We start from the raw sequence: 27,163 nt of genomic DNA on the forward strand, positions 1-27,163 counted from the left end.
GAGTTTGATCCGTAACACCACCACGACAACGAATGTGGCCCGCTTTGCAAAGGCGTGAATTACAAATTTATGATTAAACACACCATCTTTCATGCCTAAAACGAGAAGCAAACCGTTTGAAAACACTTCTAGTGTGATGTTGGGAACGAACTTACCATATGCTGCCCCAACACTCATGGGCTGAGAATTTATAATCGCTTGATGAAGCTTTCCCTTCCCGAGCCTACGACTGTACGGCCACAAATGCAATCGCAATCGTTTTCCATTGGTGCCTTGCCATGCGTTGCGAAGGTTCAGCACGCTGATACACCATGTATCGATCATAAAATTCAATGATGATGGTAATGGGTGTTGCACGGTTCTGGTTAATGCTATTCAATATTATTTTCATGTCGAAAGTGTGGTTTCCGGTCTGGTTCTATCGACATCACGCACTAGTACATCATCGGTTGTACGAAGGGTCATGAATATTTCAAATGTCCTAAAACAATCAGATTTTCCAAACACCGAACATAAACGTTCATTAATATTCAATCAAGTTTCAAATGAACAGATGACGACCTCGGACACCACGAAAGTTAATTTAAAGCAGATTTAATACTAAAACAAACTTTCCTATTGCTCTATATTCCAATATCTGTAACTTTTTGTCATTCAACATCCGCCGGAAAGGGATACTGGGTAAGATATGTTCAGCGAAAAAAAAAATCTAAATATATCATTTCTAGCAGATCTCCCGAATATAATGACAGCATCATGATGATTTAAATGTTTACACACACGACAGGAATTAGGAACACTACACGTCAACTGCCGGAAGACGAAGAAAAACAAACCCACAAATCGCGTGTGATGGATATACTCGAATCCCCATTAAATCCGTCATTGAATTGGTGTCTATTCGGAGCCTCCATGCATTTGCACCTTGGCGCGGCACCAAAAACGCAATGCTTATGATTTATGCATTCGCGTGTGGGAGCTGACACACGTACGGTACCTGCAGAGCACAGACTACCAGCTCCATCCATGTAGGTGCGATGCTCTCACGAGTGTGATTCGAATATCACATCGCAATAATGACCTAAGGAGGACCAACTATCCGTAGTGCCAACACACCTGTCCTAGCCCGTCTAGACTAAAGGTGTGTGTGAGTTCCGGTAATAACCAGGCAATGACCACTACCGACCGCACCCGCTTCTTCTCGGCCAATGCACCATATTATCGCATGATCGTGAAAAACATTCCCCACCTCACATATTGCTCAGTACGTGGCGCACACCTGACCATATGCCACAACATTTGCACTAATTTCAGCTGCTTAATCTACGTCCTCGCGTGAAGGCCACCGTGACCGGTGGGAGTACGGTCGTAGACCTTACACACTGCTACCAGGTTCGTCCACCTGGCCCATGCCAATCGCAAATCGAAATGCGGGCAAAAATAAATGATTTGCTGTTCAATTCCTGGTCCGGGTCCTGTGGTTGACGAAATTCGGTAATTTCGACCAAAGATCCTTCTCGACCGGGGTCATTGCCAATGCTAACGAACCTTCCAACACACGTCCATACGTCTGCGTTTTCTCCTCACCGCTAATAGGAAAGTTTAAATTCGTTAAGTTTGATGATCTAGCCCGAAACAAGCACCCAACAGTGTTTTGGGGATGGTTTCCACACACCCGCATACAATAGAATGCGCGCACACGCGCGACCTGGCGTTGTTGCAAAGGCGTGCCAAATGTGGAATCTTGTCTCAAGTGTGTGCTGGTCGCAGCTAACCCATGTCCGGGAGATGGGAACGGATGGGAGAACATCCCACACACTGGATGACCCACGAAACGGTTATGAAGGTGGCTGTGTGATGATGATGATGAGGTCTGTATGAGAATTTTTGCCAAAGCGAACGAAAACTACAGAAAGTCAGGGCCACGTCAGCCAAGTTTGGTACCGGTAGACACTTAATTTTAGGGAGCAGACACTGACCCAACGTGACAGTGTAGGTTCATAGTCCGCACAGTTGCTAGATCAAAAGCAATCCGGAACATTAAAGTAAGGAGAAATATATATTTTTTATTAAATTGCATTTTCTGGTTAAGCTGAACATTACTTTCGGACAGCTAACGTATAGTGAGGGACGGCGCACTGCCACCATATGTTCATTGCACTTTACCCGCAAGATGACTAACTTTGGCAGAAGAAGGCGGACTTCCCCAAACCCGGAGTCTCTCACCACTCAAAAGCATGATCACATCCACATACGAGACACGTTAAAAACAGGTTTCAAGAAAAGTTCAATGATTCTCCCACCCGGGACCGGAATGTGAATGTTTGCAAAATTCAAAGCATCTGCCACCGCGCAGAGCAAAAAACCGTGCTGTGGTGCGTTCTTCCGGGCTCATTTCCCTTCCTAATAAGCGGAAGATTCCACACGTCACACTGGGGCGGGCGTGGGGACCGGTACGCCAGTGTCTAACTCTTCACACAAAGCATCACTATTTCCTTTCAATAATGGGACTGGTAATCTTGCTTGCGTTTGCTGCTGATAGAACAAAGATGAGATTTCCGCGTAAGGGAGGATGACAAAATGGTAAATGTTGTTTCGAATCGAAACGCACAAGGGATTGCTCTCCTCTCGGCTCGCGTAACTGTCATTCGATGTTCGCTCTCAACGCCGTACTCACGACCACGTGTGGGGGTGTTGCCCCACGAGTCGCGTTGTCTCGCTTTAATGAACGTGATTAATCTTCCGGTGACTCATGCATATGAAGTACGCGATCAAACAAGATCACCATGGGCAGACCAGCAATCGGTTCGTTTTGTATTTTACGCTTAAGATATCTTGCGTTCATCTGGAAAGACCCATTTTCTAGGTGATTGTATGTAGATAATAGTGTAAGCAACATAAATCTTGAAATTTCTGCTAATGAATTTAATTTCTGCATTCACCACAAAACCACAAACACAAACATAATGATGACAATTAACCAAATGAAAAGATCAATACACCTAATGTGATTTTACAACCCAACTCGGCCCGGAGAATGGCCGTAACGAAATAAATTAATTTCACTGCAATAACTGTAATCCGTTAATACCTTTCACTCCGCATAAGCTTTGTCGGCGACTTCTACCTTTCTAACTCTTCACGTCTTCTACCTCGTCCGATCCGAAAGCACCCTATACGGTAATTGTAATTGTGAGGTTAGGCCCACCGGACTGCCAACTAAATCCTAACCACCAATCATCAATGAAAGACACAGCAGGCAAAACATCCATCCATCGACCGAGACACACGCACTCCGGTATTTTACAGTCATTAAAAATCGGTGGCCGTGTGTGTATGCGCGCGCGCGCACACGTTTGCGGTGATTATATCTCGATCGCTCTGTTTCGACAGCAAAAGCTCCACTACACCGCGGTGGCTTTCTTGCCATCAGCTAACAAATGAAGACTTCAAAACTGGACCATCCCTTCCCATCTTTCCCAGCGAAATTGGTGAAAGAAAAGACAAAAAGTTCGTAACGAAATGAAAGCGAAAACGAGAACAAAATGCCATGACGAAACCACAAATCGTTCAGGAGGCGAAAGAAATGAGCGATTATTAGACAAGCATAACGCGCGACTGGTTACATATGTTGGTGATTCACTCAACACTTCTAATTTGCGCCGTCAAGTGTGTGCCGCAATCTAATTGAATGCTACTCCCGGACCGTATAAGCCGGATTGGGGAAAAGAATGTAACCGTCAGGGGCCTCGTGGCTTGTAAATTTAAATCGCACTTTATACACATCGATGTACCCTTGTGTCAATCCAATTTGTAGCGCTTTACCATGTTTCTATTGCTTAGAAGAAAACATATTATATGAAATTACATCTTCGATCAACTACATCAAATTATCCTTCGAAACATTGGCTCAATCATCACAAATGCTTCAACCAGTCTTTCAACATCTTCATTGGCTATTAATGTTAAGCTTCAATGCTGTTAACTGTTTCGGGGCATTATTCTCTTCGTGTTTGCAAACGGACAGGTAATCCTTATAATTCTTGCAAAGCTATTTCCCTGAAACTTCAACGCCCAACCCAACCGAAAGTGCCAACGGATCTCACTCACTAAAACCGGGCGCGTTGGACAATGTCTAGCGGTGGCGCTTTGCGTATTCCTCACTTTCTCAGGCCGCGTGGTGTCGAGCAATGTCGCCAACCGTACGGGCTCTGATAAGTGAATACAAAAATTAAACATAATTGGATAAAAGTGTTACAGCCGTTGAGAGGGAACACGCCGGAACGGTGGTATACGCGAAGGATGCTCACCAGTTCCCCTTGTTTGAATAATCTATGAAGGTACAAGCAGCACACGGATCCCCTTTTCTGTAGCTGTTCCCAAAGCTCAAACGATGATGTAAGCGGAACGTTTTAATGCCGGATATGCTAACATCGTTTCCATGCGTACGGGAAGCGAGTCAACACACCCGGGCGAGTTGTTACGGTGGCTTTACTGCTTCCAAAGTTTGTTGCCGTGCTCACTTAACCGACTGCGGTGTTAGGAGTTCGGCTTCTGGAAGTAAGCGACACTGTCCATAACAATACTAATGCGAAACTATGGGTCTTATCAAAGCAAAGTTTCTCCTGGCGCCACTGCACTGTGAAGGGTGCGCTCTCGACGCCAACAGTCGTAACGATCCTGTAGGACAAGAGGTTACGATGCCTCGTTACGAAAGGCTTTACGTGCGTTCTAGCTCCGAGGGGCTGTTGTTTCCTTGCAGCCTCTTCAAAACCGAGCGGTATCATAGTTGACAATTCTATTTTAGTACAAACTTTCCATTCCAAACAGCAGCACCGGCGTAAAGTGGTTGTGTGGATGTTATAGCATCAGCAGTACGCGGGAGTGTTGCACTAACAAAAAGCCTTATACTTTCGCCTTTGATCGTCAGCACTTTGAAGTTGAGAATGGATTCAGATTACTTCCTTTATGCTTTCAGGCTGGGTTTACTCCGTACCGTACTCGTTAGCAGTCGTTTTCATTCTGCTGGAGCTTTTGTTGAAGCTACAAACACCGTTGTAAAGCTGCAAAACGCCCGCAATGTAAGAAAAACTACTAACAGGGTTACGAGTATCGCTTGCGACAACAACAACGACGTCCTCCGGCGCGTTCGAAATTGAAAATCATTTCCTGTTGTACGGTCACCGACGACGACGACGACGAGCTATACACACTCAGGCCTGCCTTCCAGCTAGTAACAATTTGTTCCATGTTCAATCGATTTCTTCGTGTTGAACGGGCACGTTAAACATAGCTAGGAAGCAAAAATCATGCACCCTCTGGCTATGAAGTCCACCAAAACCTGCAAAACGAAATGAGATCTGAGATGCAAGTAGTTGATAAAAAGGTGGACGAGTTTCCGAATGAATACGTACGTGTCGAATTTGTAACGATCTGTGACAGCAAAAAAAGAACGAGAAAAACATAAATGACACTTTTAGGAGGCTCTCTCGATTGATGTGCGCCGCTAAACTTAATCATGGGGCTGTTCTTGGCGATTGTGGAGCAACTTTTTTGCTGCCGCACAACACATCCCGTAGAAATTTACTTTCGCGCGCGTTTCGTATCATTTCACGCTGCCATTTCTTTCTCTGTTTGAACTTCACGGTACAATTGATTAGCCTTGCGGTACTACACGTTCAGTGAAATTGGTGCAAGCAGTAACTAATACAAGAAAAAAAACTATCTCTGGTACGCCTGTGACCGGGAAACGGGCAGCAACGGCAAAACCCCATTTCAGATGTAGACCGACCTGTGGGCCCGGTTCGTCCATTATTATCGTGATAACATGAAACAAAACCAATCAAGCTAAAATTATCCAAAATGAATGCAATTGAGCGTTTCCTTTCGGTTGGTAAACGATGGACCCTTACGATGGATCCCCGTCATTAAGGCTAAGGGAGGCAACATTGTGTGTGTTTGACGCTGTCTCAACCGTCTAGAATTTGCTTCGTTTGAAACGGGCACATGAAAACCGTTTCCTGCATATGGACGCGCCACATTGCGTGACACTATCACTATGAACCTTTTACTTTCTGGCCAGCAGCAATGTGTACGGTGTAGCGGTTCAGGCAACCGGCAACAACAGCACCGGAAATCGTTCGGCCCGAACGCAGGTGGGTGAGAAGTGTGCCGGTTCAAACAATCTGTAAAAAGTGCAGCCAGCAGGAGTCGTTTGTACAACTAACCTCTTCTGAAATGATAAAAAGAGAGAATAAAAGGAAAACAAATAATTAGTTTAAAATTCATTCCAGCGCGTGTAACTGTTCTGTCACGCACGATCGATTGCATTGAATCGCGACGATTTGCAGATGGGGCAAATGGGAATGTGTTTAAATAAAAGAGAAATAATTTCCTGTACGTTCGAAAGTAGATCATGCGTAAGTGAAATTGAAACGCAAATGCGTTACGATTCGTTCCGGGAATGGTAAACAGATATTTGTATGAATGAGTTATTGTTCGTTCAGTCAAATATTTGGTCAGCATATGAATTTACGATTAAGGATTATTTAAAAACATTTAAAACTTGTTTAAAAACAATAAACTACTCCCTATATTGATATTAAATTGACTCAAACATCTCTTACAATATTATTAATAATTCAACCCAAGATTTAATACAAACGTACTGATAGAAGTCAACAAAATATGTATACTATTTTTAGATTGCCTAAACAATAAGCAAAGATCAAGGTCGAGAAAAAAGAATGGATCTGATTGCGCGCTTCACTCATCGCTTCTATTTACAGCAATTACACAGACATCGCCATAACAAGGTTCCTCCGCGCGGCTCCACTCGAAAACTCCAAACGGAAAAACCGTCACATCTGGTCTCGGGCGATCAAGGCGACCACACTTTCCGTAAGACGGATCGGAATGAGTTCTCAATTCGCAGCTTCACTTTGGCACCGCAACCAAACAACACAAAACCAGCACGGGTCTCCACTCGGTAATTGTCTTAAACAGAATGAGAGGCCATCTGGGCGATGGCTAGAAATAGTGACGAACGCGCTAATTTGGTGTAAATTGTTTGCACTTCCCCTGCGCCTTGAAGAGCACTCCATTGAACGGGTGTGGCGTAGCCAATAATTACTTCCAACAATATATCAACAAAGAGATCAGTTCGAAACTACCGTGTGAGCCGTGAAAGGGTTTTTGCTCCAAAAGAACATCGGCTCTATTTCGGATAATCTCATCTTCTCGCCTTGTTGACCAGAACCTCTGGGCACTTCAGCACTTCAGAACCGGCAATGATACTTCTCCTTTTCCCAAGAGATCTACAACAGTGTACCGAATCGAGTGGAGTACATTGGGAAGAACAACACAACAGGGTGTGCGGATTCACCAAGGTTTCTTCAATCGTCAAATTCAGCTTTGTTACTTGACCTGGCGCCTACGGAACATTCAGAGCATAAATTAAGAGGTAAACAAATTACTGTCGAGAAGAAGTGCTACATTCAGCTCCACTTTCACGATAACGCAACAGGGCAGATCCTTCAATTCGTCGGGAATGATGATTATATTTTGCTCCCATGGAACCATAACATCCGAATGTTCGTGAGACCACGAACAGCAACCATTGAATCTTATCATATCTCACCAGTGTGATATTTCCGATCGGTGAAGAATGAATTTATCACAACTTGATAAAAAAAAATCGATCAACACCCAATAATTATGAAATCGAAAGTTCACTTCCTGATCGCTTTCATTTGAAGAAGATAGCGCCACCTTTCACTTTTCCTTCGGTTTGATAAAACTCCTATTTTTTACATCTCGCTTTTCATCTCCCTTTTTTTTGGGGGGCTTTATTTTAAAATTTCACAAATTCTTTAACAACTTCCTTCTTTATCCACTAACACATGCATACCTTCCTATTCATTCCAAATTTACCAGCCAACCGGTGAAAACTTAATTAACATTTTAATATCTTTTTAATTGATACGAACTCGCAGCAACAACCGACCTATGTCTCTCACATCATCCAGACGGGCCGTGGTGTATATCGCTGACCGGAAGGAGATCGGAGAAGATCTTCAGAAACGATAGGACCGAAGCGTAAAGATGAAAGCTCCCGATTTCACTCTCTCAGCATAGACACTGTGGACACACTGGGCAGGGTGTGTTTGTCAATTCGATGCATTAAGCATGCGGTCTCTGACCAATATGTGAGACAGTGGTTACATGGGGAAAGGTATGCAGATTAAACATACAGCTTTAGGGTACGAGAAACCAATGTTCACATGCGAACGACAACAGCTTACGTACAGCTGTGCTTTATCCCAATAAACTCTTCTCCCTTACGTATGTGTCCACACAAAACACGAGGAACGGCTAGCTGCAGTACCTAATTAATTCCCCGGTCCCGTGTCCAATAAAACCTTGCATTCCACTATCTTTCTCTTTCTGTCGTCGAAGGGTTGCTTTAGTGATCGAGTGTCGTTAGCAGAGCGTATTTCTTGTTCCAATATTTACAATCCAACCGAATTGCACCAAACCACGGCCACGCGATGTCTTCCAGCTATTTCACACGTTTGTACGTTAGGTTCACCACCCCTAAACGTCCAAAACGCAACGCAACTCCTCTCCGGAGCACACGTTAGGTGAGTTGTATCGGTCAACAACATTTGGAGGTTATCTGTTCCATCCATTTCTCTCGAAAGGTGATCACGTTAATCGATAATATATGATTTTATGGTACGACTAGGCAATAAAGTCATTTCCTCACCGTCGGATGCAGATTAATTTTTCACAGCTTTTCAAATCTACAAGATCTTTACTTCCTCCCGCAATAATGTCGTAAATCTTGTTTATTTACCTTTTTTTATATGCTCTTTTCTTTGGAGAAAAGCGTACAAGATGAATGGTCGAAATCGTACAGTTTTCGATGTACGAATTGAAACTTTAATAGACATTTCAGGGACTTTGTCTTACCACTGTACGTGTTCCAAAAATTGTGCCCTTTGGTAAGGGTATTAATCACTCCCGGTAACCTTTTGCGCAACGCCACGTCGTCCATTATGCAACTCCTGCTTTATTGTACGTGTCCAATACACGGACTGTACACACACGCATCTTCTCCGTAGGCCGGTCATTATTCTCTTCCTTCATGCAAATGATTGACGACAGAAAGAGGCAATCTTCCGGGGGGCCTAGGAACTGAGTAGTGCATTTACAACAACAACAGAAGCCCCGAAGTCAGGAATAGAGATGTAGGCGAAGTGAAGTGTCTATTTTAAGGTGACGCTTAGCTCCATAGAATCCAAATTTGTGCAAAAGGATTATATCATCTTCCATTTTTAAAATTCGCTAACAGAGTGTGATGAATCAAAATAAAGCTAATCTGAAAAATGCCCTTCTTTAATTCCACTTTGTGAGTTCTTTTTGAAAACAGCTGCATCTATGTATGTAGCTATATCGATGAACTAGATCATGTTTCCCATACCGGCATCTTCTTACACGCTAAAGCAACAGGGTTTAATTGACTTTTTTCATTTTCGAATACGTCACTATTGAACCCTCACAAACGCCATATCTTGTTCGAATGACATAATCCATCGACAGATGTCTAGCAGAGCGATATAACGTAATTGAAATGGAGTCTCTAATCGCCTTCTTTACGCCGTGGGAGCCTTCTTATTAAAGCATTGCTTTAGGGCAATATAACACATAGACTTGCCCTAGTAATTGTCCTGGTAATAAAATACAAACTAAATTAATAAGAACGAACAGCGAATGAAATAAGGAAGTGTCCAAGTGACAGAGATTCTGTTGCTATAAATTGTTAATTTAAACAATGTAATCCCTTTTCAATCAGATGGGACAAAGGTTCTTATTATTTCCTTGGTTAAAGGCAACATCATATCTTGGTAGAAAGACATTTCAAATTCGGAGAAGTTTTTTCCAAAACTTCAACGAATCAAAAATTAAACGCTCACCTGAAGAACTCGTCTCGTTAACCAAAAAAAAAGAACAACACAAAACCAGAAACGATAAGTCTTCGAAGACGACGAACGATATTACCCGCGAAAGGCTCAGATCCCAGAGCCACAGTTTTACGACCACGCCTTGCAACATGTGCCTTTTTTGGGGCTGCTTTCTTGCTGGACGACTCTTTCACCGTTCGAGTGATACTGACCATCGACCCCACCAGGCACGGTTTCTCCTTCCGTCCGCTCGCTGATATGGCCCACAGTTCGGTGAAAGTTTTTGGATATGGCATTAAACAAAAAGTAAAAGACCGAATGAGAAAACATCCTCGTCCACAAGAAGTCTTCTTTTTAGTGCGACCATAACTTCAGTTTTGTGTAGTTGGATAGGAGAAAAAAAAACTCGAACTGCATTTCTTTACTATCCAACAAGTCAACATATCCGGAAGGGAGTGTTTGACCACCCCGTAGGTGAATCGTTAAAAAAAACCACTCACGTCTTACCTAACACCTCCTACTCCATACGTCCTTCTAAGGCGTTCTCACTGCTCAGTAACTTATCCCGTAACACACTCGGAATCTTTCTTCCAAAGGGCCTAGACATAATTGTGTAAACAAACCTGACCCACATTGGAAAGAGACCCCTCACAGTTGACATACTACTCCAATTATACCTTACAGGTGACACAGAAGCATAAGCACGGTCCACAAAAGGGCTCCCCCCAAAACCGAAAGAACGAAAATGGGCCCAACTAAAAGATTTATATGCCTGCCGATGCACGCTATCGTGTCCAAATAAGAAATAGAGAACAAAAAATAGAAAGCCTTTCGAGAACTCGAGTTCCATGGAATATGCTTCTTGGATGATATCCGTGTGAAGAATCTTTTCCTCTCGAAACAATCGGGTGAGATGGTTGATTAGACCACACAGTCAAGCCGAATGACTGGCAGGGGGCATCAGATAAAGTTTGTCCATGATTTATCAAGTGATAGTGATGAAACCAACACCGAACATCATTATTTAATTACGGATAGGTTCCATTTATTCCATCCCCTTTCCGTCGACAACAGACCCGAAACCGGGAACTCATTAATTTACATCATTTACATCATTTACATTGGTTTAGGCTTCAACCAAAATTAATTTATAGCATGTATTTGATTTTTCTACCGCCTCTACAAAACCAATGTTCAACAAAGTGCGTTTAAGTAGAAATTTGACTCATTTTCTTAAGGCAAATAATGAAAAGATTTCTTTTCACCTCCTTTTTTCCACGCACAAGAGCTCACAAAACAAATCAAACCTTTTATATCACAAACATTAATCTTCTAATCAGTGAACATTTCTTTTTTTTACGGCCGATTTGAATTAGGAACGATGCGGTTTTTATGCGCTTGCGCCGGTCTTTTCACTGTACCTCCTCGCGCATCGGAGAGACCTCTTTCCTCTCCTGCTGCTTTTATATTCTCCACACTTTCATTAATCATCGTAAATTGGTGCTTTCTATCTAGGCGTAGCGATTTATCATCGCGCACAAAACTACTTCATCGGCTCTCGCAAGGGGGTTGGTGAGCAACGAAAAAAAGAAGGAAACCGAATGGAGCAATTGGATTTCAATGGCAAATGATTACTGCTAGTTGCGATGAAGTTTTGTGCCTGAAAGACATAAAGCAAAACTGCAACAAACTGTAAGCGATTTTCAAATACCTTCCTCCTCCAAAGCTGTGCTGTGTTTCTCTCTATTGCATTTTTTTTTTCTTTCACCTAAACCAAGACACGAGTTCCTTCGTAAAAAAAAGCAATATGTAAGCCGTAATGAAAGTGGACCGGTACCTCATTTTGGTATTATTTATGACTTGAATTGATCAAGTGTTGTTTTTGGGGTTGTTAAATAAAAATTAGTCAACTGTTACAAAAATGCCGAAACGATACCGAGCCTACACGCGACAAAACGTTGTCAATGTCATACTATGATAATTCATTCATTCTTTCCCTCGATCCTAGCATTCACAATATAGAGACACTTGCCGAGTGTCATATGGATGCTGTCACCGGGCGAAAAAACCTACGTAATAATAATCTGCTATTAAGAAGTGATTCAAATCCCTTCTTGCGTCTCGAGCGCACAATCGTTGGTGTGACCGACGCGATTAAATTGCGCGCTTCAAAAAAAAGCCGACCGACAAGAGAGCAGGGGCCAGAGCAGCACAATCTGGTAATGGGCGGCGATAGACCTGACGGCAGTCACAAACTGTCCTATGATGCAATGCGGAGAGTGCTGAGGAAAAAAACGAACTACACAAATTGCAACGAGTGTCAAAAGCATCAACTACACAAATGCGTTGCTCTCAAAGTGATGTTGAGCAATATGAACGTGAGCGAATCGATAAGTTTCTATAATCGTTAGAAAAGAAATTTGAAATAAAAATTGTTTTAGTTTACTTTTTTACCTTTAAAAGTATTATTATTTAAATGTCAAACAATGTGTACTGTTTGGTATAACAGTTAAGTAGTGCACCCGCTGTCATAAACGCATCTCGATCCTCGCATTATCAAGGGATGCTGTGACGGCGAGGCGAAAGGATAAAAACGTCTAATATCAAGTAAACAACAATTATGTACTATAACTTTACATTAAACTATTCATACTTCCAGCAACTAATCGATCCGGAGATCCAGACTCAATCATCAACAATATCTACTCTTTTCTCAATTTTGTCTTTACTGAGCACACCACAACAGTCTGATGCTTTAGGCTTAGACGGAGAACCTGTGCTGTAACGAAGGGTTTGGTTCCGTTGCAACAGTTAGACCCAAACACTACAGCTACAAACAGTCGCGTTTGTGCAGTAGCTCACACCGTCGCTCCCTAATCACAATAATGTGCGGCAACATTTAGTCCCTCTTTGTTGAGGTCCACGGGGGGGAAAAAGGTGAGTGAGATGGTAAGCGAATTTATGTTGCGTGAAGGTTTGGTTGAAATAAAAAAAAATCCACCCCTAAACAGTGCCACCGAAAGCCGCATAATGACACAGATTCTACGAGAGGCTCAGCATTTGTGGAGCCCGCTCATGGTTGTAAAAAGAAGGCGCACGCGATGATTACTATTACACAGTCGCCTAATAGCTGTTCGTTTTTCACCACCGAAATAATAAGCTACAATACATTGTGAAAAATTAACGAAAACTCGAACTTTTCACCTTCGCAGAACGAAATGAGAAACGGAACCTTCAAATGTTGTTGGTTCAGCAATATATGGTTGGCCTTTTAGTTTAGGCAATTACTTATCGAACTTTAATTATTTATTTCCACCCTAAACAAGCATTCTATTACTATTCAAACACACGAAGCTCATTAAAAGTTTTCAAAGTATTTTATCATGTCAGGTATTGGGGGGTTAAGTCGGTTGGCGCTATCGAACTAACAAAAGCAAACAAAAAAAACAACAACCAAACATGATTACAGCATCATCTAATGTAAACAAATTCATCTCATCACCCTCTCGATAAACTGCCATAAAGCACCGTATTTTATCCTTTACATCACCACCATTCATTTCTCTTCGTTTAGTTTTGTCTCTTCGCCTTCGTCTCCTTCTCCACAGCACCTTGGGGCGGGTAGTAGAAAAGTATGAATGTGAGCCTCTTTAGGCTTTAGAAGACCTTTTCAGGGTCTTCCATCTTCCTCCTGACGGGCTTTGTTAACGCAAAAGCGGTCGCGAAACTGAAGCCGTTCATTTTTTGATTCTTTCTCTCCGATCGAAAAGGGGTTTTAGGAGCTGGACCAAATTATCGAGTAAGACGCCTCTGGTAAATTTCAAACCCTTTTCTGACCGCAAACTTTGGATGATTGAAGGTGATGACGGCTGTGGGCCCACCTCGATTCTGTGTTATATAACAAGCGAGACTTTCAAAACACCACCCAAAAAGTGGTTACGTTGTTTCACAATCATTTTGTTCATAAAGGATTGAATAGTTAGTTTGTTTATTTATAACATTAATATCTATTATTTACATTGCTTTCGTTCAAATGATGATTTTTTATTCCTTTACTTTTTTATTATATACTTTGTTTACTCATTTTATTATCTGTTTTTTTTCTATTCCTTTTTGTTTTTTACTTATATATTTTTTATTTCTGTATTTTTAGTTATCTTTGTATTTCATTATTTTGTCTGGTTCTGGTTTTCTGGATTTTCTGGTTACATGTTTATTCAGCTATCTCTTCATGTATTTCTCTGATTACTTTTTTACTTACTAGTTAATAGGCCCGGTTACAGGGCTACGCTACAGATGTACGTAATGCCGATGTGTATTCTATTAAGATCTTTTTTGTATCATGCTGAAAATTTTCTGATGTTATTACGTCTTGTTATCGTCATACATTCATATGAGTTATAACCTCAAACGCGTTCCCCAAACGAAGGACTAACCATTACACCTTTTATAGTCCAAGTACCACTTAGTCAGCTATTAAGCATCAAGCGCAGCCTTTTGGATACTTGGTTAGTGTTGTCTCAATCTTTGACGATACAACGGTACTTACAGTGAAATCCAGCCTTACAGACTGAATATGCCAATTTACTTCAAACATTAGCTTTCAACCCGGCCATCGTGGAATTACTTCTTTTAAACCACCGAAAATTTCCAATTTGCTATCCTTTTGCGCAACGGACTTTTCTTCTGGACGGACATCACTTGGTATTGATTTCATCTTCCTACTTTGTAGCACTACAACCTCAAGAGGTATTGGCATGCCATTATTTCTCTAACTTTATTTATCGGTAGGGAGGGCGTAGTGGGGTTCGGGCCAGATGGGATTTGATCCTCAGTCCTGTGGCGTAGATACCGGCGCCGCTACCATTCAGCAATTCTCGTTCAAGAATTCAAAAAGGTCAAATCTTCGTGCAATTGGTTCAAAATAATCTTCTGGTGGTAAAATGCGGTTGATTTTGTTAGTTTTCTTTGTTTCATGAGCCGTCACGTCACGGTGTATTTCATCTGCTACAACCAAAGGGAAAAATAACCTGTGAAACAATTTTTTACCAAATTGAAAGGTTCCTTACCCCTCACCGTGAGCTCTTGAGATCTCATTTAAACATTATTCGTTCTTTTTGCGGATTCCAAAGTTGGTCATGGCCAATGTCAGCCCGGCCGTCATGGGTTTGCATTATTTCTTTTCAACCATCTAAAAATTCAAATTTATTATCTCTATCAACTTACTCTTCCGCAACGGACTTGGCTCCGTCAAAAATGCGCACAATAATTCTAATACAATCGCCGAATCGATTGTAGGATCGACCACCGAAAAGAAAAATTTTCGGAACGCATGACACGTATTCCGTTTTCTCCATCCATTGAAAATAGTAAATCGTTGAATAAATTTTTAAGCAAATTCCAAAACTCCTTACCCTTTACCGACAACGAATGAGATCGGTTTAACGAAGTACATTAGTGGATGTTTTCACTGTTTCACAAAATTGGCAGTGTTCCAAATTGGCACCATCTTCACCAGTTATTCCATTTCTTCTGGATAGATACCACCTGGTATTGATATCATCCTTCTTTTTTGGGACACCACTACCTGAAGAGGTCTTGGCCAGCCAGAAAGCCAGAAGAGGCTTTTCTTGACCATTTACCCGTACATCCTGTGTACGGGGGTTTGGCCTGGATGGGATTAGATTCTCCGTCCTATGGTGTAGATACCGCCGCCGCTGCCATTCAGCAATTGCAAAAAAGTCAATTATTCGTTCTATTGCTTCTAAATAATGTTCTGGTGGTAAAATGCGGTTGATTTTGCTTTTTTGAACAGGTACTTTCACTTGGCCAACACACACTCTGGAAACTGCACCACTTGTACCACTTGTTGAGCCAGCCTACTACGAAATATTTAGCATCGTCCTACCGTAAAATATCGTTTTGTATAATCCCTTCACATTTCTATAAGTTGAAGTAGGCTTAGATCCTGTACAACAACCAAAACCCACATCAATCTAGTGTACATGCAGGGTTTGTTGATTGAGCTTTCATATTGGGCAAATGATAGTTTTACAACAGTGCCTTAGAAAAACCGGTATGCCAACACTGCAGTAACGCTGCGTTACTGCACGAGTAGAATTTATATATAGATTATCTATCAATCTTTTATATCTTTTATATTTTTACTTATTATCTATCAATCTTTTATATCTTTTATAGGTCTTTTTCTTTTTATGGTTATTTGTTCATGTTTTATTGTTTTATGTGTTTATTGAATAATTTATTAAACTTATTTAAAGTTTCACTTTTATACAGTTGTTATAACAATTCATACAAACAAATCAGTCTAATGGTTCGTGTGTATAATACTAACATTTATCTAAAAGCCTATTTACGAACACGAATGGCTTAAACACACATACAAAATATTGCTATCCTTGACAATGAACGAAGTGTATGCCAGAAAGCTCGCATGCAATGAGTAACACACTACACCTCATCAATAGCAGAAACGAAAAAAAACAGGCAGAAACGACCCAGAACATGTATAAATAAAACACTCATTCCCTGCCAATGACATGGTCGATTTTCCACCATTAACAGACGGTCTCTCTGGGTTGGTGAGGCAACCCGATTAAACAATGGCAGAAAAAAGGAGCGTACGCCATTACCGCTGTCAACGACAAACGGCTCCCATTTTCCCACCGAAGTTCGTTGCCAAGGTAAAAGGGCAGCAGGGCCAGGAGGGCACAAGTAGCATTCCCGAGGTGAGGAAAAAGTGTACAATGTTTTTCCAATCAATTCTCCGGTCCTGTCCGGAACAACAACAGTGACGAGCTGAGTGTTGGCAAAAATACAAAACAGAAACATATCGTCTGGAAATGGCGGCCGGGTTGGGGAATTGGCCGTATCGAAGCAGTTTCTCTGCCGAACTGCAATCCATAGCCCCTTACCCGGGCAGGTGACATGGCGGGAAAAACAGGAAAGCATCAACAATGGCAGTCAAAATGGGTAAACTTTTAACTGACAGTCGACGATTTGGAGGTTATGTACACAAACACATCGAACGGGGGAAAAAACTTTGCAAACCGATCATAGGTAGAGCGTGATGGACGTATAAATGCTTTTTTTTTCGACTTTTGTTAACCAAATGAAAGATGAATCCGAGTGGACCGGGAAATGACACAACACCGACAACTATTGGGGGGGGGGGTTCTTCCAACTGTCATGTTTCAGTACGCACACACATGGCTCATCGTGCTCAATTTCAATCGATACCTGCGCACCGCTCGGTTCCGGTCAAGTGTATTCAACCTTCACGCGAATCAAAGTGTTTAGCAGCAGCATGTTCACCTTCTTTTTACAGCTACTATTTGCATTTTGGCAAACGAGGAAGAATTGTCTCCCCAAAATGGCAGGTTCCACCCTTTAATTCTTTCTACGGGAAACCAAATGTGGGGCTTTATTTTTAGAGCAAACCAAAACAGCAAATCGTGTGTTTAAGAAACGAAAAGAAAAAAAACATTAGATTTTATTTTCGCTTCGCTTTTTTCTTTGCTTTGCTGACGGTGATCATAACAGAAAAAAGACGACGCATCGGCAACATCACAAACTGCACCCGAGATCTTTCCTTCATATCTTAGTTTTTTGTTCATTCCACAATCACAATTTTTCCCAAACACGTTTACCATATAACAATTTCGAGAATTTTGCCACCACAAAACGAACGCGCTAGGAAAAATAATCTCGCGCTCGTGGAAAACTGTGAAAAGTTTGAATGTGTGCGTGTGTTTGTTTTTCCTTTTTACTTCCAAACATTCTGGTTTTTCCGGTACTTTCTTCCTGCCTGTGTGCTCCGAAAAAAGTTTGATCAATATTTGCTTCCGGAATTATAATGTTTCTTCTTCTTTTTTTATTCACCATGGTCACCCACCATGTGACCCCGATCTGAGCAAACCTGGAACAATTCGAGAAAGAGAGAGAGAGAGAGAAGGAATAATCAAAAATTAGTACAAAAAATGCACTTTCCAGCTGGTTCTATTTCTAGATTTTTTTGGTTGCAGCTACATGTGGAGAAGCAAATATCCTGTGCACTATGAGACAACCGTGCTGTAGATCCAACAGCTATTCAACCTTTAGGGGAGAGAACACCTGGACACTGTTGAACACGCTTTTGTTCAAGGGTTGCAATTTTCTCACTGGGTAACCTTTTCCGGTGTACTTTATTCTCGAAGGAGCCAAAACACACCTTTTCTCTCGTACGTACAGTGTCGGACAAAACAATAATGTCATCTCGTAATTAATTCAAATTAAATTAAATATTGGAATTTAAACAAAAATATAAACAAAAGATATAAATTTACGTCCAATCTTTCGAAATAGAACTTAACCATTAAGCCATTATTTCACGTATTTCATTATTTTCCATTTCAAGATTTATACAATGAATAGAAAAAAATGATTTAAAAAAATCTGGCGAGACCTGATCTATACATATCTTACGAACAAGTCAAATTATTGTTTACTATGATCTGAAGCTTGAAGCGCCCTCTAGATGAAGTTCTCGATGAAATGCGTCTAAGTATCCTTTATCCTAGTATACTTGTTTATGAATCTTGCAAGACTTAGGCAGCGCGCTGTGAACAGCCAAACAAACCAGACAAACACGACACTGTTCGAAAGGTGCTCTGCCAATTGTCGTGCAGAACTGTCACTCCATCGACAATTTCAATGCCTAGTACTGTCGTTAAGCAATCTTATCTCGTTTTATTCCAATTTCGGTGATTTTATGTATGCTAAAAATCTGAAATTCTCTGTTCCACAATAACTATTAACAAAGCAATCCAGCACACAAACCGCTTCGGTGAAATTTGACAAGGTATAGAGAGTTTCAAGGTGTGACACAGACATGCAAGACAAAATCAAACTGTTTTGTTCTATGTCGTGTTTGTCTGGTTTGTTCTATGCAGGTTGACAGAGCACCTCCATATGATTGCTTGGATTTGTTCTTGTGGTTTTGTCTGGTTTGTCTTGTTCGAGAAGTGACAGCGCGCTGCCTTAATACACTTTTCATCCAAAAAATTGTAATGTGTTATCCATCACTGTATCCACTATTCAGAAGGGCACGTCCTTTCGCTGCGGACATTTTAACGAGCCTTATAAAGTAGAACAGCTGAAAAGTAACATTGGACCTAAAAACTAAAACAGGCAAGAGGGAGGATCTATCTAATCAGGCGGAAATATTTATGCGCTATAATTTATGAACTTACCGGAATGCTACCCTCATATTCTACGGATATTCATGGCCCTGTTTTGGTACAGTAGGACCATCGATGTCTCTCGAGTATATTACAACTATCCGATTATAATAAACAGCCCCATTTTGTGTGATCTGAACCCTTCATGAAAATGGTGGATTTTCATTTACACCATTACCGTTGCCTTGGAAATATTTAGTGAATTATTAATTTCACTTTTTCATGGAACAGTTTTGAACAGCTGCGTGCATTGAGTGTCATTTCTCAATAACTAGTGAGCCAGCTCTAGTCAAGTGTAACCATCATGTTGATTTCAGAACTACCCATGTTGTACAAAAAACCCTACCCGTTCTATGGCGCAAATTGTACATCTGACGTTCAACGGTCCGGAATAATAATTGACCGTTACAGGCACGTCAACTTTGCACATAAAACTTGTTGAGTGATTTCGTGCCCAACGCACGGCGCTACCTGATTCCGAGTCACTGCTCACCCACGGCAGCGCGAGCAGAAGGAGACGCACTCAACCGCCATTAAGAGGAGGATAACGTGATGCAAAAAAAAGCTATCCGTTAAAGAATCGTAGCGAACACGAAACGCAAGCTGACTCGAAAAGTCGGAGGAAAAAAATCGAAAGTTAAGGTCACTAGGCACCGGTAAACCGGTTTCTTTCAAACTTTGGTCGTTTTCGTTCGGCCCGATCGATGTAAACCGCAGACAAGAAGTCAATGAACACACACGGAACGTTAGGCATGAGAAACTTTGCCGAGCCGGATCAAACACATAAAAGTGGAAGAGACCGGGACGAGCGACTTCTAAGTTTTCCACGCGTTAGAAACGGTGCGATCTATTCAAATTTAGGCTTCAGTTGCAATGTTGTCGGCGAAGGTTATAAGACAACTTCGCCAAGTTGTTACGTAAGGGAGATGGCGTGATGACGATCACAAACAGCCTGGAAATAAGTCTGTACTTTTTTTTACTGAAGCATACTGAATCGGTTTGAAATCCCAAAAATTGTTCTATAACTAAGCTTTGGGGAGAAAAAAACAAGCTAGAGCATCCGGTAATTACAAGACATCAATTGGGTTCCGTTTGGTTATTACGAAGATATAGCTCATCTGAAAATTCGCTATGTGTCATGGACGTACCTGATTAAACTCCCCATGTTCTCTCGAATAATTGCAAACCTCGAGCTCAAAAAACAATAGCCACTCAAAGGCACACTTCACTATCTCCAATAAGTGCTCCACAAAACTGGGGGAAAGGAAAATGGTTTGGAGCGAAGTTTGGAAAATGGCATTTCAATCGAAATCAATCAACCGAACACCACTAAAATCGTCAGTCAGCCAGCCAACCCAACAGAATCCCAACCCCGGACGTCACAATCATTTTACGCTTCATTAGCCCCGCGTCGTGTGGCAATTTCGCGATTTGCTAATGCTGGGCAGATATTTACACGCAAGAGAGGCGTACGGCTGAGGTCATCGAAATAGATTTGCCATTGCGAGCTTTACAACCGCACCCGCACACGCCTCGTGTCGCAGTGTCGTCGTCCGCTAACGTCCTTTCACTTTGGTTCTTAAGGGCAGCGCGAGTGGACCCAACCTAGCCCACGTGGAGCATCTCTACCTTTGTTCGCTCGCTTGGCAAAATTGCTGCTAATTTTAGCGGATGAGAATTGATTGAATTTCTCCGGAATTGTTTGAGGAACTGACGGTTCGCTTCTAAGAAATGTACCTTTTCTTATGCTCCATAGGATGATCTTCAATAGAGATGAGTCCGCAATAAAGTTGAACAAAACAAAAAGATGTACAAATAACTACGAGTTCCAATCAAGAAGGAAGCCCCGAATCGATATCAGCTAATTGTACTCAAGGTGTTCGTAGTTTGCTAAATCTAATTTCTCGTCAGAACCAGTTCCCGTCTTACACCAGTTTTAAGCTTGCTCCACCGACTTTAACTCTCCCGTGTCAGTAATCAAGCGTGTTGGCGTGTTGTCATCAGCAGCAGCAGTAGGAGGCTCCCACAGTGACCCAGAGGCAGACGCGCTTCCTCACTACCGCCGACATCTAAAAAAAACCGGTCGGTAGGTTCTCCTTTTACATAACAATCGTTTATGCCTTTTTAGAAACACTGACAACTTCCAAACCCCTTTGGCCACGGATTCTGAGAGTCGTCATGCGATTGCTCCGTACGGGTAGGTTGATGTGTTGTTATTCGGAGACGAGACCAGCACCATAATGTCGTAGGTTTTTTAAGGTCTAAGCAGAAGGCAGAAGCACTGGAGAGAAACGAATCGTTGAAAGAAAGAACGAACGAACAGAAGATGTTTTTTGTGTATATAGGAAATATCTAGACATCGTATTATTATCTCTCCAACAACCGTTTTCTATTCAGGCAGAAAAGGACAAAATTAAAACATACAAAAATGGCACAAAAACTTCCAAAAGCACTATGTGCGAGACTTCGTACCCAAATGCACATACATCATAAGCTTGGCAACATGATTCTTCAACACCTTCTTGTTGTTAACTCTTCGTTTTCATAAGGTGGTTAGTTTTTATTCGTTCGGCTTACCGCAAGATGTTCATGAACATGACGATGGTCTTAGGTACTTAACATTCTACGCACAAGAGATCCCACCTTAATGGAAAATTAAACTGCAAGATAGCTTAACGAGTTATAATGTGAAAAACAGGTACGAAGAATAGCTATTTTGTGTTTTAGATAACTTGAATTTGTGAATTCAATTTCCGAAAGTTTTGTTGCTCGAAAATGAAAAACATTTTTACGGTAGGTATATCCAAATTTTCATTATCGATGAAGGGTTGTTGTTTATGATTCGTTAAAGAGTTTTCTATGAAGGTCACGTAGAATTGGCAATCCCCACTGGCGAATCTTCTCAGAAGGGTAACGCAACCCCTAGATATTTCAAACAAAAAAGTATCTTCCAATCTTCCGAAATGTTTGACCCAATATTTTAAGATTTTTTGTTTCCAAGAATTGATCCTACTTCCCAGAACGACGCAAACACAGATGGTAAAACAATTCAAGCTATCATAGCCGCTCGTCTCCAAATAAATTACTCAAACACGTGAAACATTTGTAAAGCAAACTGCATCATCCACATCTCGTTGGAGTAGGAATAGCAATCGGATTGAGAGAAGAAGAAAAAAAGCTACTGAAACCCGCAAAAATGCAGATCCATTGCTTGCAACGCGATTTAACGACACCATTTAGACCGCCGTAAAAACACCCGTGAAACACTCATTTATATTAGCACCGTATCAGTGTCAAATTACGTTTTCTGCACACCCAGCCACGACCATCTCCCAAGAGCTCCAATGCCAGACACGGCTCTCCGTGTCTAACGCAACTGGTACTTCTGCGGGACATCGCGAGATGTCTTTGCTGTCTCGGACGACCACTTCGCATCGTCATCGTGTTGAGGAATTTCAATCGGAATCAGTTCATCTGCAAAAAACCATAGCAGAACTTCACAGCAGAAGACATATATGGTATGAATTATGACCATTATTTCATGCCGTATTATCGTTTTTGCATGCCCAAAGCACTTCCTAAGTGAGGGAATCTCGTCACCATCGGTGTAGCTGGCTGTGCTCTTCGTAACAAAACCACCATTGTCTTATTTATGCGTCATTCAATCGATCGTACACGCAGTTCTTCCTTGTCGGAAGGGGAATTTTCATAGATTCCAGAACTTATTTGAAGGTTCTAGACGATTGGAGACTCAACGTACAGACCTCCAACAAAAGACAAAAAAAAAATCAAACGAAACATCATTGGAACTTCAGACGACAGTGACAATGATGATGGTTTTTGGACCATGTATTGTTGCAGGAAACGGAAGCATGTGAAGCACAGTGTGATCCATCACACAAAATGTGTGCAAAATGTACCCTTAATGCAAAACAGAGACCGCAACAGCAAACCAAATGGCATCGATCGATAAAATACTATTTCGGGCAATTTGCTCGAACGTTAGACGAAGGCTAAGAAACGTTAAAATGTACAAACATTGTACATGACGAATAATTGATTCTACTTTCGTTTCCTCATCGATATGTATAACGTTATGAATAATTAAATCAGCTAAACGAATTAATTTGAAATATCGGAAAGGCATTTTATTCTTATTCGTGTTCTTCGGAAAACCAGTTCAAAAATATGTTCAAATGCAACGATCTTTTTACAAATGATTAACAACATCACTTTAATAAACAACACTTCATAAAATTCGCTATACATATTTAAAGCCATATAAAGCGAAAGGGGAAGGGATGTTTTATTTGCAATGTATTTCATTCCGAGCATGTGTGGCACCCCCCTTTTTGCCATCCACCCCCTCCGGGGTGAGTTGTGTGGGCGACGCTCTTCCTCTCGATTGCGCGCTGCATAAATGGCCATTGCTCATGAAACGGAAAACCACCCCCAACGCAAACGCATACTCACACACGCAATTCAAAGCCAGCAATAATGCTGGCTGCGAGGTTACCGCCATCGAAAGGGAGAAACTGCTGAGGTTGTCGTCTTGGCTGCTGTCAGCAGAAACAGAAATTTCAAACAACAGCAAGCACACACACAAAAAAAATCAACGCCAATGTAAAAAAAAGATACAAAAGAATGGAGCCATTAAAGGTTTATGGCTTTTCCTTCTCGAACTCCTTCACTGCGGGTGTTCGTATGTCTTACCAGAGGGATGGTTTACAAATTCAAAAGAGACTAAACGTTTGATATCAGATTTTTTTTTAATTTCTACGCCAAAAACTAAAAAAAATAAAAGTACAAATTTCATTAACTTGTAAAATTCCCCCAAGAAAACAAAAATGACAATTTTATTTTTATGTTTTTTCATTTTTATACATAAATAAGTATTCTGTATGTAATCTCAATCGTTTTGAAAGTTTGAAAGTTTTTAATATTAAAACTACTTACTTGTATTGTGATGGTGGATAGTCTGTCCTCTCGTGGAGATCTCTCGTTCGCACAGAAATATGGCGTTACTCCAGATATTAAAAATTTCCACTTCAATTTTCACCGTTTATGTTCACAACACCATCAACACAAAATTAAACATCTTTTTTCTCAAAACACGATTTTATACAACTGAAACGCACTGTAATGTATAAAAGAAGCGAATTAAAACACTTGTTAACTCAACTTATGCTTATACATTTAACAGTATTGTTTTTCGAAGATTTTTTTTAAATTAGGTCAATCACTCACACACTCTCAATGCAAAAAACTCAACTCAAATCAACTTAATTCCAGAAAATGTTAGATAAAAATTGACTATCAGCACCGAACAACGGACCCGGAACAAGTTCCTTTTTTTTTCTTCTCACCCCTTTCTAGGGGCGTCAGTCGTCCTAGCACAACGTTTCATTCCCTCCAGCCGTACACGGGAGTTTACATGGTGGATTTTTCCTTTGGCGCACACAACACAACGGGAAGCGGATTTTTCCACAGGGAAGCGGAAGCGCTTCTAGGATGAATTATTTGTGCTATTATTTCATTCCCCGTTTTTGCACGTTTGGGTGTGTGTGCGCGGGCGCGTTTGTGTGTGTGTTTGTCTTCCCTGTTCCAGTGCTCACTCTCGCATGCTTTAAACTCTCACAGGAATCGCGCTTTGCTGTATGTTGACCTCGTGGAAAACGGTGAGATAAGGATGGTTCACGTAGCAGGAACAGAACGACTTCCTGGAACAGGAAAGCCGGCCGCAACGGGATATGCTCCGCAAACCCTACCGAGTGTAGCGAGTAGGCTATGATTATAGAAAAAGGACATTTAACAATCTCAAGATGAGATGGAACTATTTTACATAAAAACAGGACTTCGCTCTGTAAAACCTTTTCGTCCAAAGAAACGGAAAGTGATGCAATGGGGAAGTGGAAAAAATATAATGATTCTTTGCAAGTACGTGTTCCAAGGATGCAATTTCGTACATCGCAACACACGCCCTACAAGGACGAAGTTTCAACCTTTCGCAGGCGAAATGAAAAGAGAGAGAGAGATGTTAGCAACCTAACAACAACAACACAACATCCCCCCCAAAGATAACACCGTTTTATCTAATCTCGAACCGTACCGTTCCAATGTCGATAAAACAAAACGATCGAAGCGGTGGCGGCCAGGGCAAAACACAACATGACATTTACACCATATACCTTCGGGGTGGCTCACACAGTTGCAACACACAGAGACAGGGGCACAGAACGGATGCAGATAGCAAAACCCAAAAACCACGGCCATGTACAACACACCTACGCGCCCACACTTCGGTTTCGCAAAGCACCCGTACCGTCGTACAACACGCGTTTACAGCGGCAGGAAGTTTTCAGACAACTGAGCAACGGAGAATGCGAAAAGACGCGCGCGGTTTCTCACGCAAAGGCGCAACACACAAACACAGTTCTGTTCTCTCTCCCTCTCTCTATCTCTCTTCGTTCGCAACTGTTACGTTCTCTTCACCAACTAGTAGGCTGTGGCCTTTTTTTCCGCCAGCTGTCACTTTTATACCGCACATCTGGATCAAACACTCCCCATCAGCAAACCCTGCCTTTGGGTACAATTCTTCAAGTTCTTCCCATGTACCGTGACAGGATATCCGGAAGCCTGGAACTGATGACGGAACCGTTCGCGAAAAAGTGCCTTCGGTAAGTGAATTGATTGAGCATTCTATCGTCCCCCAACACTGGCGGTATTGAGCGGAACACTTGCATTCGGAAAACGCATGCGCTAAATTTCAGTGCCTTTGCTTGGCAACCGTTTTGTTTCTCGCGAAATACGCTTCCCAAAATTTGCTTCTTCTGCCCCGTTTCCGTTGCGATGGGGAAATATCTCACCGGAGCAACGGACACTGTGTAAAGTACTGCTTCCGTTTCCTGACGGGAGGATATTGCTCCCCATTGCTGGTAAAAGTATCGCATTAGGGCAATTTTTTTTTCTCTAAGCAGCAAACATTTGTTTAACATTTTATTATTCATGTGGGACACACACCTCGTAAATGTCACCAAGCCCAAGAAGCTAGAATAAGGGTTATTTCACTTAAAATGGTAACTTCATCACGAGTAGCTAGGTAGCAACAAAAAAAACAAACGGAAACGCAGGCTCTAATACGCAAACTAACAAAACAATGATTAGAACCGTATCAGTTGCGCTCGTACACATGTGTACGCAACGTATCACTTCACACATATGCCCTGCGTCAGCGCTTACTACACTACCCCTTTGTGCGTTAGTCATAATAGTGTCAAAATCAGCTGACAGCACAGACACAAAAAACAGCCTCAAACTTTGTTCTAACAAAAAATAAAAGTAAAAAATAATCTTTTTAAAAACTTTTTTGTTTCCTTTAACAAAATTATAAATGTTTGATTGGCGTTCGAAATAAACCATATCAAAAAGTGAACACAAAACACATTAAGCCGTATCATTCATTCACTGAGAGAAAGACACAAATACAACACCGATGTAAGAAGAAAACCTACAGGCTGATAAGTGAAGCAAACAAGCACTAATGGTACCGCGACCGGACGCACTTCACGCACTACACACTGTACCAACACACGCCGCGTAACGATTCGACGATGAAACGGAGACGAACGCGTAACGACCATACGTTCTCATCCGGCAAAACAGTACCGCGCGGTTCAGACAACTAAATTGAACTGAACAGCGACCAGCGGCATGATCACGAACGATCCTCCGTGCACGAGTTGCACAATGCTCTCGCGAACGCTCGCACACACGCCAAAAAGACACATTCGTGTTGCTGTAGGCAGCAACAACAACAAAGCTCACGCACACTTTCGCGCTACGCAAGCTCAACGCGGGAGAATGATCCGACGTGCCATACACATCGAAACGTCTGCTGGGCGTTACACGCAGAAGAAAAAAAACATTAAAGGTAACACAGCTGAAGCAGGGAGCGCGCGG

At 41.7% G+C, this 27,163-nt stretch overlaps 1 protein-coding gene across 9 annotated transcripts in view; it reads right to left on the reverse strand.

Annotated features, from left to right (window-relative positions):
- The window catches only part of LOC125768657 (dnaJ homolog subfamily B member 6), a 69,783-nt gene that overhangs the window by 36,930 nt on the left and 5,690 nt on the right, over positions 1-27,163 (reverse strand). Inside the window, exons 1-2 of one of the 9 annotated variants that reach the window (XM_049436644.1) lie at positions 26,716-27,009; positions 24,161-24,341 (exon numbers count right to left, since the gene is read on the reverse strand). The gene's annotated coding sequence lies outside the window, so the exon portion shown is untranslated. The other 8 variants (XM_049436658.1, XM_049436652.1, XM_049436650.1 and 5 more) reach the window with 8 other exon arrangements.

The sequence above is a fragment of the Anopheles funestus genome, chromosome 3RL (genome assembly GCF_943734845.2).
Source record: "Anopheles funestus chromosome 3RL, idAnoFuneDA-416_04, whole genome shotgun sequence".
Taxonomy (NCBI): domain Eukaryota; kingdom Metazoa; phylum Arthropoda; class Insecta; order Diptera; family Culicidae; genus Anopheles; species Anopheles funestus.